The 13,783-nt window shown below is 34.6% G+C and overlaps 1 protein-coding gene across 7 annotated transcripts in view; it reads left to right on the top strand.

The window, feature by feature from the left end:
• The window catches only part of CCDC91 (coiled-coil domain containing 91), a 331,386-nt gene that overhangs the window by 125,660 nt on the left and 191,943 nt on the right, over nucleotides 1–13,783 (top strand). The window lies entirely within an intron of this gene.

Raw genomic sequence — 13,783 nt, 5'->3', positions numbered from 1 at the left:
AAGGCAGTCCTTGTCTTTTCCCTGACTCTTTCTCCTCCATCATTTTGCCTTATCTCTATGTCTGGAACACTGTTCCCTCAGTTATTTGCATGGTTTTCTTTTCTATATTATTCAGATCTCTGTGCAAATATCACCTTATTAGAGAAGACCATTCCAGACAATGCTGAGATCCCTGCCAACCTTCCCGTATTCTGTTTTGTTTTTCTCATAGAACTTTTTACATCTGACAAACTATATATTTACTTGTTTATTTGCCTCAATCATTTTAATGGTCTCCTAAGTGGTCTTCTAGCCTCTACCCTTGCTCTTCTCCCTAATGAGTTTTTATTTCAGCAGGTAATGTTTTTAAAAATGTAAATCAAATCATTTCCCGACCTCAATTCTCAGTCCCCATCCAATGTAAATCTTCTGGCTTCTCCAATTTTTCCAGCTATTTACTTACACCAAACTTCTTACTTAATAAGGTCCAGGTGAATGTGTGAGTCTGTGTCGAGGAGGGCATTCCTTGGCTGTTGGAGTGGTGAGTGGAGGGAAATGGTTTGTTATTCATTCACAGCCTCTCTGACTGGAATACTCTTCTATCTGCAAAGTTCTGTCAAAAAAAAAAAAAAAAGGAAAAAAGCAAAACTTGAAAATAGGGAAAAGGGTGAGCTGTATTCTTTCAGTGTGTTATGGGGAGATTGTTTAATAGACTTTGGATTATTTAGGAGAATGTACTTTATTAGATTCACTGTTTAGTACTAATTAGAAGTCTCAGATATATTGACATTACATGTTAATTAGTTAATGTCCCCCCCCCCCCCCCAGGAGACATGTAAGTAATTTCTGTTAGAAAAGATAACTTCAAAAATGCTCTTCATGGGGCACCTGGGTGGCTCAGTAGTTGAGCGTCTGCCTTTGGCTCAGGTCATGATCCTGGGTCCTGAGATCGATTCCACATCAGGCTCTCCACAGAGAGTCTGATTCTCCCTCTGCCTAGGTCTCTGCCTCTCTGTTTGTGTCTCTCATGAATAAATAAATAAAATCTTTAAAAAAAAAAAAGCTTTTTATTGTCCTGTAGAACATTGGCCAGTTTTGTCTCCAACCTAGCACTCTTTCTTAGTCTAACACACCATTATTTAAATTTTATATCTATATATCTTCAAATGCTTTTCGAAGTAATCTCAACATCTGATTACTTCAGCCTTAACATAAGTTTTTCAATTATTAATAAGTGAGTAGAATAAATCTTTGGCATGTGTTTGGTTTGTATTTATGAGTCACATTTTAACTTTTTGAAAATTATACTTTTAACAACTCTCACTGATCTCTAGCTTCCTTCAAAGAAATGCTTGCTCAAATGCTACCTTCTTGTGGATGCTTTCCTTGACCATGCAATAGATAAGACACTCTGTAAATGCTTAATATTTCCTAGCTACCTTTCTTTGCTTTTTTTTCCCTCTTCCTCATAGCCCTTATTCACCTTTTATTTTGTTTTGACTTGGTTATTTTTTTCCTCCCACCAGAATGTAATTTTTATGAAATTGGGAACTTTACTTCCCAGTGCTTAAAGCAATATCTGGCATATAGTATGGACTTACTTAATATTTTTGAATGAATGAATGAATGAATGAATGAATTCACTAATATAATGCAGCCTACTCCCCAAGGGCTAATTATGTGGTGTACAGCCACACTTACCAGCCCCATACTTGGAATTACAGTGTTTATATATAGGAAGATGCAATACTGAATACTGAGAGAACTTTGTTTTTCTTTTTCTGCCTGTACCGTGACTTATTCTGGGCCCTCTAATGAGACATATACCTTTGCAGAGGTATAATAAACTAAGAAACTTGGTCTATTAATGAGAACAATAACTTGAGATACCATCTAAGACCTCACATACACTTTGAGCTTTCCGTAGTAAAGACCAATATAAATCCCAAGTGGCATTATAATGATTGTCATACTGCTTTTACTATTGACAGTGATAAAATAAGTTGAGTCTTCAAAACTCATATTCAGTTTAAAAAGATCATTTATAGGAAACAGTGCTTCCAAAGAAAACTTTTTTCAGGTGATTTTACTTCTGTTCCAGGTAGGGTCTCTCTTCTTTTTATACCACATGAGTAAAAAGGTCAGCTGACTTTCTTTCATCTCATCTTGGCCAGATAAGTGATAGCCAAATATACTAGGAGGTCTCATAGCTGGATTGAACTAAAAGGCAAGAATGCTATTTAGCAAAGTTTTTTGTTGTTATAGTTCTGCAGGTCCACGTTGTTCTCTACCTTTTTTCTTCAGTCTGTTTTCTTCCTGCTCTTCAGTTTGTATAATGTTTATTGTTCTATCTTGTTTACTGATTCTTTTTGTGTCCCTTCCATTCTGCTTTTGAGTCAGTTCTTTGCTGTTTATTAGTTTTGTATCTTGGAGTTTTAAAATTACTATTTAATTCTTTATATCTTGTATTTCTTTGCTGAGACTTTCTTTTTTTCCTCATGTTTCTATCATGTTCATAATTACTTACATAAGAAATTTTATGATGGTTGTCTTAAAATCCTTGTCAAATAATTTTAACATTGGTGTCAGCTCATTGCTGTCTGTTCGTGGTCTTTTCTAATTCAAGTTGGGGCTTTCCTGATTCTTGGTGGTGATGAGTGGTTTAAATTATATCCTATGTATTTTGGGTACTTCATAGGACACTTTGGATCTTGATTAAACCATGGATTTTGATGGGCTTCCTGACACTGCACAGTTGGGGAAAGGTTGATGCCACTTTAATGTCAGGAGCAGGTTTCCTACTTTGCTGCCTTTGACCTTCTGGGTTGGAAGGGTATCTCCTTAATCATGGGGAAAGTGGGATTTCAGGTCCCTTGTAGGCTTTGGCTGATATCACCATGCTTGGCAGGGGAGGCACTTTGTTATTCTTCCTCATGTGCTTGTATTGATAACGTAGAACAGATAAGCCTTGTTACCTCTGAATGGTTGAAAAGTTCTGACTTTTTCTTACACAGGAAAGGAAAGAGAGAGAGAGCGAGCCTTCTCATGTCTAGGTGGGGATTCAAGTCCAACAAATGCCTCTCTACTTGGTTTTCTCTGCTCTCACCCAGAGGGCTCAGAGGGGTGGGATGGGAAACCTCCCTACAGCTGGTCACAGTGGAAGTCTGAACTTAGCATCCTGGCTTTGGCTTGTAGAGATGGATATGGGGTATTTTTCTTTTCCCATGGGGTTCGGCTGTCTTCAGGCATTTATTATTTACAGGTTTTTGGTTCTGCTGAGTTGTCCCTACTGTGGTCCTTTGTCTAAAGAGGAACGGCTTTTCTTGGGGTGGTTTTTGTTTGTGCCCATCAGTATTTCCTGGTTGATGACCATTCCAGTACCCAGTTTTGGATATATGAGGGCTAAGAAAAACCTCACAGAACTCAGTGCTGCATCATTCCTCTTTGTCCCCAGGTCCCTAGATCTCTCTTCTTGCCACCTGCTAGAATCATCTTACATTTGTTAAAATATAATGTCTAGATGTGTTAGCTGTACTTACTGAGAAAAATAGGGAGAAATGCATCTACTTCATTTTAGTCAATAAGTGCCCTAAAAAAGAACATTGTAGATTTTACATAATCAGATTTTGGAGTCATTGTAAATAGAGGCAGGTCAAATAAAAATATGGATAATTCAAACTGGGAAATAATTCGTAAGTCTCTCGTTTTGCTTTATATCTACCAAGTTAGTGCATGTATAGGTGTATGTGTTAGACTTTCTGAAAATATATTTTTGATAAAAATATTTAAGTTATATTGTATAGACCAGATTCATTAAGAATTTAGAAAATCTTGGGTTTAGTATTTCACCTCCTTTTTTATAGTCCACATCCTTCTGAGGATATAGCCTTTTTTTCAAACTTATACAAAGCTAGTTCAATCTAATAATGTTTTAGGAATAAGAGATGTTACTAAATTTGTGTCAGACGAGGCCACTGTCTACTAAATATATGTATACAATGTATACAATGAAATATTAGCAAAAGTGAATTTTTAAATAGTGGATACTTATTAAATTTCTTGCTTAATATGGCTTTCAGATATCTGAAAGTCAATATATTTTCTGTAGAATATAGTAATTCATGTATTTTTTATATTAAGACGTATAACATATAGATCTTCTAAATATTTTTGGAGCTCTAAGAAACAAAATGTTTTCTGTTATTTATGATAGGGATAATATATTGGTGCCTCTCTGTGGTATCATAAGTAAAACAAAACATTCAGGAATATATAGTACTGACAAGACTAGATTAAATTAGCTGAGAAGACTTTTTCTTAAAAAATGTTAGTATGCTTATGTGTTTATATGAATAATATGTTTAGTGTGGAAAATATGGACAATTCAGAAAAATAAAAATAGAACAAAATTCATATCTATTCATCACCATAGACAATGCAGGTATTTTCATGGGATCTCAAAGTAGATGGCTTGAATTTTCAGTTTTGCAAATAAATCTAACTCTACTTAGATCATTATTGGGTGTGCCTCAGTTAACATTTAGTCTAACCAGAGAAAAAGTAATGAATATAACGTTTGTAAAACCTTAAATAAACTTTTTTTTTTTTAAAAAACATTAACTATTATAGAGAATTCTCACAGTGTTGTTTTATGTGATATGGTTTAATTACTGGGATAGGTGGCAGGGTGTGAATGTGCCTAGAACAGAAGGAAACAAGGAACACTGTGAACTCTGGAGTACAATGGGGGTGTGCACCACCTCTCCTTTCCTGTTCTGTCCCGGGTGTGTAGCCTAACCAGAGGAAGAAAAGTGAGTCATGCTGCGTTTGTCAGAAGTAGCTATGTAAAGGACTTTTTATGAAAGGTGAATAGAGAACTCATCTTAGTACAACTTGGATTCCAATTTCTTTTGTCTTCTTTCTCTGACTCCCATAGCAAATTGGTCTGCATGTGTGACGAGCACTGAAGAAACTTGGCAGCTTATCAGATTGCACATCTCTTAATGCTACCCCATTAAAAAAATTGAATTAACAGATGCATTACCATCTCTGAATAGTTGTCAGAATTGGTAGCTATGGCAAACTTTAGGAATTTTATGTATAAACTTTTTAAAGACCTGGCCTGTTCTTCTAAATGCCGTTTCCTATTGAAATGCCTCCTGGTTATAATATGTTAATTATTCTGTTTGAGAATTAATTAAAGCAAAACAAAAACAGTTTTGTGAAAATACAGTGTTTCATTTAATAGTGTTTAAATTGGCCTCATAAGTGGACTTACGCTCCTTCAGGTTACTATCTATATTCTGTCGCTGATATGAATAGATACCTTTCTTTTCTTATTTTAAAGATTTTATTTATTTGCTTATTTATTTAAAGAAAGAGAGAGAACATGGGCAGGGGAAGGGGCAGAGGCCGAAGGAAAGAGAGAATCTCACGCAGGCTCCATCCTGAGCTTGGAGCCTGACCTGTACCTCCATCTCACAACCCTGAGATCATGACCTGAGCCAAAGCCAAGAGTCAAATGCTTAACCAACTGAGCCATCCAGATGCCCCAAGTAGATACTATTCTTTTTTTTTTTAATAGATATTATTTTTAATGTTAGGTTTGAGCTGTGGCTTGATACCTCGGCTGGTTTACCTTGATGATCCAGTATGTGAGGTAGCCCAAAATGTAGTTGCAGTCCCACCAAGAAGTAGAGTATGCTGACGGAAGTACAGATTAAGCATACCTTGAAGACATCCTGTTCATTCATTTAAGAATGATTAACAACAACATGAAGAAAAGGAAAAAATGAAAGGAAAATAAAGATTTTATGTTCTCTTTGGTCTCATATGCCTTTCATTTAATACTGTATTTTAGATTGGGTGAGATATTGGGAAATGAATACATTTCAGGTGTTAGGAAACCTATCTTCTTTACAACCCCTAACACAAGAGAGCCATTACAACAGATGCATTTAAGAATTGTTTCTTATTCCAAAATAAATTGAATTGTCAAATCCAGTGTGAATTTGAAAGACCTTTTTGTCAAACTGTATTAGGACAGTAAGCATTGAAGCAAAAGATTCATATATTTTTTAAAAGTTTATTCAAGACAAGAAGGATGAATTATATATAAAAATAAGTGCCATTTCTTTTAAAGATTTTATTTATTTCTGAGAGACATGGAGAGAGAAGCAGAGACATAGGCAGAAGGAAAAGAAGGCTCTCTGTGGGGAGCCTGATGTGGGACTCGATCCCAGGACCCCTGGATCATGACCTGAGCCAAAGGTAGATGCTCAACCACTCAGCCACCAGGTGCCTCCAAAATAAGCACCGTTTTAAGGAAATGTGTCATTTATATATTTCTTTAAAATAAGACTTTTGTGTCAAAGTAATACACTTACAATATTGCTTTATGTAGTAGTTTTCACTAATTTCTTCATTTTATCTTTTACCTCTCTGATTTGACTTCTTTTAAATTTTAAAGTAGTAGTCCTCAATCACCGCTCACATTAGAATCTCTAGGAAAGCTTCTAAAAACGCTCAAGTAAGGAACGCCTGAGTGGCTCAGCTATTGAACATCTGCCTTTGGCTCAGGGCGTGATCCTGGAGTCCCGGGATCGAGTCCCATGTCGGGCTCTCTGCGTGGAGCCTGCTTCTCCCTCTGCCTATGTCTCTGCCTCTCTCTTTCTGTGTCTCTCATGAATAAATAAAATCTTTTTAAAAAATGCTCAAATATTATCCCACCCAGTTAAATAATGTGATAATGTGTTCAAGTGGTTCAGATGTCAAAAATACATGTAGTAAAACCGGTATATGTATAATGAAAAGCCTACTCCTCATCTTGTGCACAATCCACCTGGTTTCTGTTCCTCACAACAGATAACACCGTTGGTTATATTTATCCAGAGTCTTTTATAATGAATAAAAAAGCCAACTATAAAGGGATGGATGGATGGATGGATGGATGGATGGATGGGTAGATGGATGGATGAATGAATGAATTGCCCTTCCCCTTTTTATACAGATGGTAGTATACTAAATAAATACACTTTAATTATTTAATTTTTAAAACTTTCCTCTTCCCCCTTCTTATTTAAGAATATTTCTTAGAGGTGCTTCCATAGTCATGCATTAAGAGATTTCTTATTCAGTTTCCTTTTTTATGGGTGTCTGAATATGGTATTACATTTTTTCTATTATGAAGTATTGCTGTCAAAGAATTTCAATCTTTTTTATCTTTTAAGTATTAATTTTCTTTTTAGACACATTTCTAATTTGTTGTTCTTTAAAGTCAATAATTTTATTAGAATAAGTCATAGTATAGGTTAGTCTGGTTTGATTTCTCTAGATTCCCAATGTGTCCTTTTAATATATATGGTTCCAATTCCTTTTTTAGAATTTCAGGAAGCTTTTATTAAATTATAAATTTAATCATCATTTTATTACCTATTTTTTTTCTCTTCTGGTGACTCTTACCTTGTGTGTGTTGGATAGCATTTGTCTTCTATGTTAGCCTTTAGTTAGTTGAATCCTTTTCATTGCTTTCTTCATTTCGTTTTGATCTAAGACATGTTTCCCTTTTTATTTTATTTCTCTTAAGGAACTTTAAATTTAGCTTATTTGATCTTATGTTCTTTTTTCTTAGTCATCATTTCCAAAATGATTCATTCTGTTATAATTCTTTTCTGAAATTTCTATCATTTGAGTCCTTCTATAGTATGATTTGTTGTTCCTTAGTTTATCACATTCTTAATATCTTTTAGATCACCTTGATATAGAAGTATAGAGTTTTAAATTTCTTTTTTTTAATATATATTTTTGCTGTGCGTTTATTTTCTGTAGCGCTGTTACTCTCTTCCTTCTTTTATCTATATAATCTATGGGATTTGACTTTAATACTTTTCTGTTACTTGTTTTTATATGACATTAGTTTTCTTCAACTTCTAAAAGAGGAGTGATTGAAGATAGTTTTATCCCGTCATAATTCTGTAGTGCTCCCATGTTTTTGTCAGATTAAAAAATTATTACCACATTTTCAGATTTTTGTGACTCTGTCCCTTCCACTTCTGTATTGAAATCCTCTTTTTCTTCTCTCTTTAGTTTCTGGCTTGGTCAGTTTGGAGTCTATTCTCAGCTATTTCTCTTCAGTCTGGAGCTTTCTTCTGAGTTTGTCAGACCCAGTGTATCCTGGGCCATTGATACCTTACTGAGAACCACTTGTACCTAGTCCCTATTAGAATTTATATGCCCTTCAATTTCAGTTACTATCCTTATATCAGCTTGCTGACCTCTCTGATTAGTATGTTAGCTATTTTGGAGTTTGCCTATCTGTGTGATACCCTAATGCTTTCATTTTTCTTCTTGCACAGAATCTATTACCATGCAGGTCTTAGGACGATTTGCAGTTTATCTTGTCACATTTATGGTGTCTATTTTTTTAATAGCTAATGAATATGAGTTTTTGGTTCTACTTTTTTTTAGGTGCTCTGTGTTTTTTTTTTTTTTTTTTTTGTTGTGAGAGTCTTTTGAGAGACTTGAAAACTCTACCACCACTACTGCTATATACGCACTGTCCACGCACTGTTAATTATTATTAAAGGGAATTATCTGTGATAGGGTTACATGTATGCTTTTCTTGGGGATACCACTTCCTATGGAATTAGGAGTAGTTTGCAGGGAGTTGGAAGTCTCAGTCATACTTACCAAAATTTAAGGGAAAAGACCATATTTTGGTTTTGTGTACTATTGTTTGATATTTGTAGATACCTGTGAAAATTGTTGAAGTGAAGAAGACGGTGACTGGAAAATTAAAAAACTACTTGGGAAACTGCCTTATTTTTTGTTTTTGTTTTCAGATTTATAGAAAGTCAGTTATATCACATTTTCCGGAGAGTCACTAGATTTCTCATGCTTCATTCCATTTTTTAAGTGAAGATGAATAAGTGAAGATTACTTTAAAAAAGTAATTTGAGGAGGAGGGTATTTACGAGCATATCTATGGAGGTACTACTCATTTGTTCCTTTGTTTTCTCACAGGTAACTTTGTTTGTGCCTTTTTACATGTATCTGTGGATACAGACCACAACACCATGGTTGATAATCCTAATGAGGACTTTAGGTCATTCCCTTCCACCTCCCCATAATATTGTCTTGAGAATAAACTTTGCTTTGTATTATTTCGCCTCATTCACAGTCTTTATTCTTTAATTTAGCAGTTAGCAATCTTTCCTTAACTCAGTCTGCAACTTTTTTTTTTTTAATGAGGATCATTTTTAAAAAATAAAAATTATTACATTTTGCTTTCAAAATTTTTAAACAGCTTAAGCTCTTGTTTATGGAAACTCTAGCTTGTTGGATACAGTTTAAATAATGACAAAATTATGTACATTTTAAAAAGCCCCACCTCATTTTATCATCAAAATAGGCAGTTTTTATTTTTTTTATTTTTATTTTTTAAAGATTTATTTATTTATTCATTCAGAGAGAGAGAGAGATAGGCAGAGACACAGGCAGAGGGAGAAGCAGGCTCCACAGGGATCCCGTTGTGGGACTTGATCCCGGGTCTCTAGGATCACACCCTGGGCTGCAGGCGGCGCTAAACCGCTGCACCACTGGGGCTGCCCAATAGGCAGTTTTTAAAAATTTAAATCCAATTAGCCAAGATATAGTGAATGATTAGTTTTAGATATAGAGTTCAGTAATTCATCAGTTGCATGTAACACTCAGTGCTCATCATATCATGTGCCCCTTTCCCCCACCTACATCCCGTCCAGCAACCCTCAGTTAGTTTCTTATAGTTGAGTCTCTCATGGTTTTTCTCCGTCTCTGATGACTTCCCATTTCCTTCCTTTCCCTATGATCCTTTGTGCTGTTTCTTATATTCCACATATGAGTGAAACCATATAATTATCTTTTTCTAATTGACTTAATTTATTCAGCATAATACCCTCTAGTTCCATCCACGTTGATGTAAATGGTAGGTATTCATCCTTTCTGATGACTGAGTAATATTCCACTTTGTATGTGTTTATGTGTGCACACGTGTGTGTGTATTATCCTATTTATCCATTCATCTGTCAGTGAACAACATCTGGGCTCTTTGCACAGTTTGGCTATTGTGGACATTGCTGCTCTAAACACTGGGGTGCAGGAACACCTTTGGATCAGTACATTTGTCCTTTGGGGTAAATACCCAGTAGTGCAATTGCTGTGTTATGGGGTAGCTCTGTTACTAACTTCTTGAGGAACCTCCATACTGTTTTCCAGAGTGGCTGTACCAGCTTGTATTCCCACCAACAGTGTAAGAGGGTTCCCCTTACACATTTGTTGTTCCTAACTTGTTAATTTTAGCCATTCTGACTAGTGTAAGGTGATATCTCATTGTGGTTTTGATTTGTATTTCCCTAATGCCAACTGATATGGGGCATTTTTTTCATGTGTCTGTTGGCCAAAATAGGCAGTTTTAAAAATAAATCAATACAGTTTCTTTAGTACTTTTCTACCAATGGGAAAAATGTATACTTTAAAAGTGGATTATTTGTTACTAAATAACAGTAGTAATAAGAAAATTGAGCTTTTAGTCTCAAAAAATGTCAAGATTGGGGACATTTTTGAAAACAGATAAAATAGGTAAAGTTTTTGAAATTTAATGCTCATTCATATTTTGAAGGCATTGTGTGATTTTTCTCATTCCTGTTCAAACAGTTCAGAAAATCAAATTGTTCTTTTATTTATCAAAACTAAATTGAGCAATTTTGGAGTCTTTAGAAGAATTCCATCTGCCATTCTGCAAGCTAATTGGCCATTGTGAGAATATTTTTCCTCCCTCATACAATGATAGAAATTTAAAGTGTTTGCAGTACCTCCTCAAATCTATGATAACATAGATTTTTGAAAACATACCATCCATTTAATAATAGATTTTGAGAAGGCAGAAAGGAAAACATTAAATTTGTATTTCAAGACATCTTAATTTCGGAAATTTTAAAGTATGATGAAATATATGTCTTAGTATATAAAATGAGTTTTTGTGTTCCAAATATTTTTCATATTTAGTATTTGTAAATAATTTAGTTGGAAATATAAAATGTTTAAAGATAGTAAAACATGTAAACTGTTTCAGTTAGTTTAATCTAAACTTCAGTGATTTTAGTAAATAGAGAAGTGAAGGATTTTTCTCTTATTTTTAAATTTAAAAATAGTTCCTTGATTTAAATGAATTGGCTTCATTAATGAGATTTCCTACCAAAAAAAGTATTAATACCAAAAAGTGGATTGAGAGTCTATCTTAAATTTAAGTTCCTATATTCTCAATATGATTATGTATAGTAGAACCTCCTCATCAAGCATATATTACTTCTATATACTACTTAGCCTTAAAATTTTTACTTATTTTTAAGTGTGAGTGACTCAAGGCTGGGTGCTAATTTCATAGCTGTAATTTCTTTAAAGGTTAAATAGTATATGTCCACTTGAGATCTCTGCTAATGCAGGGGATTATATGAACGCATTTCAGAAATGCTATAGAATAGTCATTATGATATTCTGTGACCTTGAATTTGGTATTTATCTTAAAAATTTAAATAACTTTTAAAACTGTCTTTTCAGCATATAATTTCATAAAATATAATTTTAGTGTTAATTTACAGTCATCCCATATGCTATTACGATATTTGTAAGAACATTTATCACTTCAGGGGTGTTTTATCTTCTTTACTGGATTGCAGATCAGTCATCCAAGGACTATTCTTAGATTGCGTACAGATTTTTTTTTTTTGCATGCCCACTAATGTTTTTGAGAAGAGCTTAGTGATAGATTTTTTTTGTGAGTGTGCATAGTGGTATTGCCAAAAAAACAGGAAAACTTGGACTTATAATGTGGCTAAGCCTCATTCTCATCTAGTGGTGAGGCAAACCTGTTATTTGTGAATACTGTAGTTTACAATCTCAAGGGATATATTTACTGTATTTCCCTACTTATCTGAGGTCAAACTCTGACCTCAACCATTCTAGAACAAAGCCACAGACTTCAGCAATAAATGAAAAGACTGGTTTGAAGCAAATTTATCTAAAATCTATGTATTTTGTTTAATAGGTAAGTCATAGATCCTTAGACTCTCAACGAGACAGTTGAGTATGGAGTAAAGCCATAAAGGCTGTTTTACTCACAGTAGCCAGAAATGAATATTGAAAGAAAAGACACACTCAGAACTTAAAAATCTAAGAGATTTTTGGATAGGCTTAGGTAGCATCTGGGTATGTTTTTTCTATTATTTGTTTAATGGATTTTTAATTTAGGACTTTTCTCAGGCAGGAACATTATATATGGAAAGAGGTGACTTAAGAGATATTTGGATGGGTTAATGAATAAGAGTTGCTTTGACAAGCTCTACTGTCCCTTCCTCTTTACCTGTTGAGAAGGGTGTGTGCTATTATATGTTCTGTCTGAGGGAAGAAAGATACTGTGATTGTGAAGGGAATAGGCAAGGAATTTACTGGCTAAAACCTTTTCACAATACAGAGTATAAGTGATCTAAATCTAAAACTTTGGAAAGATGATTACATGTAATAAATGCTTTCTGAGCATTTTGTGATTGGTATAGCCTGGTCATTGCTGCTTCATCTTCATGCTTTAGCTCTCAACTGAAAGGCCACTTACTGAGACCGCCTTTTTCTGACTGCTCTGACTGAAATCGTTTCTTTATTCCCCCTTCTCACTCCTGGTTTACTTTCCTCAAAGTAGTTAGCAGAACTTTGTTTATGTATTTATTGTTTGGTTATTCCTCCTTTCTTCCAGAATATAAGTTCCTGAATAGGAGACATCATATTTAATCATAACATGATCAACTCCTAGAATAGTGGCTGGCACATAAAAAAAATATATGTAGGTTGGTTGAGTGGTTGAGTGAAAAGTATGGCTTGTGGAGTGCTATGAATTCGGTCTGTTGCCTCTCCTCCACCACTTCCACACCCAAATTCATGTGTTGGAGCCCTAACGCCTAATGTGTTGGTATTTATAGATGGAGCCTTTGGAAGATAATTAGGTTTCAGTGAGTTCATGAGGGTGAGGCCCTCATGAGAGGATTAGTGTTCTTATAAGAAGAGACACCAGAGAGCTCCGTCACTTTTCTCCCTGCCTTGTGAGAACACAGCTAGAAGATAGACTTCTGTAAGCCAGAGAGAGAGAGCTGTCACCAGAAACTGACCATATTGGCACCTTGATTTTGGATTTCTAGCCTTCAGAACTGTGAGAAAATAAATTTCTGTTGTGTCAGATATCAGTCTATTATTTTGTCTTGGGAATCTAAGCAGACTAAGACATAGAGTATAGGTGTTTTATATTTAAAGCTATAGCGTATTATTTTATCATTTAAAATGATGCTTATTATTTAACGCTTATTATTGTGATCCATCACTATGCTAAAATTTATTTGGATTCAGTTTTAGAAAGATAAAAGTAAAGTATGTTTTAGTTTATACTGTAAAGCTTCTAAAGGAATTTATGGTTTTGGGAGGGGATTTTTGTGATAAAAATATTAGGTATAATGTATATTTTTCTTTCAAGCTAATACATATATTATCCTTGTATCCTATTAAATAACAGAAGAAAAATATTAAATTTGGTTGCAGCTGTGGATATAGAGTAGAGAGCATTTTAATAATGAAAAGTAGTGGTAAATAGGCTACCTACTCCATCTGCTTCTAAAATTACAGACTAGCTGCCAGGGAGTTTCACAAGTTAGAGCAGCGTCTGCAATCACAGAGCAGCATGAAACCTGCAGACTGAAAAAGGCAGCCTTCATGGCAAACACTAACCTGC

This window comes from Canis aureus, chromosome 25 (assembly GCF_053574225.1).
Source record: "Canis aureus isolate CA01 chromosome 25, VMU_Caureus_v.1.0, whole genome shotgun sequence".
Lineage (NCBI taxonomy): Eukaryota > Metazoa > Chordata > Mammalia > Carnivora > Canidae > Canis > Canis aureus.
This window is presented reverse-complemented; position numbering and strand designations above follow the sequence as displayed.